Source organism: Athene cunicularia (assembly GCF_003259725.1).
Source record: "Athene cunicularia isolate RWA chromosome 4 unlocalized genomic scaffold, athCun1 chr4_part1, whole genome shotgun sequence".
In the NCBI taxonomy this organism is placed as follows: domain Eukaryota; kingdom Metazoa; phylum Chordata; class Aves; order Strigiformes; family Strigidae; genus Athene; species Athene cunicularia.
The window spans coordinates 42,081,025-42,082,349 of NW_020799098.1; positions in this window are offsets into that span (position 1 = coordinate 42,081,025).

A 1,325-nucleotide genomic window follows, 5' to 3' on the forward strand; every position below is an offset into this window, starting at 1 on the left:
GGGGGCATAAAAAGTAATGCTGTAAAGTGAAGCTTTATCTGGGAAAAAAGTATTATTTGACAAATTTTATCTAGGATTGTTTAACAATGTGCTTCGGTATAATGTAGAACTAATGGAACATATAACTGATAGTCTTGTGGTCTTAGCGGTGCAAGAACATCAGAGAAAGTACATTGCATCATCCTCTGTGTCTGTAACTTCCTTTCCTTTTTTCTGTACTTATTTTAAACTGTTGGTACTGAATACCATAGAGAAGAGGAAGAACATTTAAAACATATATAATATAAACTTTCCCAGTGACGCTAATGAGACATATTATGATTCTCTGGGGTCTTCTGATCTTCTTGCAAAGCTCTCATTTCTTATATACTTCACCTGATTAATGCTTTGAAGTGATAAGTAAAGTGTGTTAGATCTTAGCTGAATTCATGAGATTTTCATGATTAGAAAACAATTGCTTCCACTACCAACAGGTACCTTGTTTGGCAGTTTCACTTGAAAATCCAAGTTGAATCAACATTGAAACTGAATTAACCACCGTGACACAGAAAAAAAAAAAAAAAAAGTATCACCTGTATATTGTCTGCAATATAGAGAGAAAAATAAAGACAGAAATAGAGTATAAACAGAGAAATTCAGTTTTCAGTGTTAGCTATGACGACATGGTCTATTGCCAGAATGCACTTCTGAACTCAAGAAATGTAACCATACGGAATTGTAGTAACTAAAGTACAAGAGCTAAGCAAATAAGGAATCTGGTGACAGCAGTGGAAACATCAGGACCTCAAAAGGCAAAGTTTTGGGGGGGTTCTGGATTTTTTTGAAAATAACAATAATGCTCTGATTTTTAAACATAACCTTAATTATTTTCATTATTATTTTATCAATAAACCCTTTATCTGCAATCAGAAGTCTAAAAGGACTTACTGCCTTGAAATACTCTTCTAATTCCACTTACTTGAAAAGTTGAGAGGAAGTTTTGAAAATATGGCTGTATTGTAATGAAAATGTGGTTTCTCTTAAATGGCCACATCTCTAACAAAATACTGATAATCACACTTCATGTTAGTATGCAATAATAGCCTTGTCTTTCGTGGTATAAATGCGACACACAGATCTATCAATATATCAGACACAGATACACAAATCTTGTGTACCATAATTCATTCCCCAACTTCTGTGAAATTCAGGTACATCAATGATTAATAATGTTTTAGAATAATAGCACAGTCAAAATTTTCAATAACAACCTCCATACTATTCAAGGAATTGTTGGACCATCCCTTAATAAGTTTAAAGTTTGAATTGTCTCTGTGATGATAGAT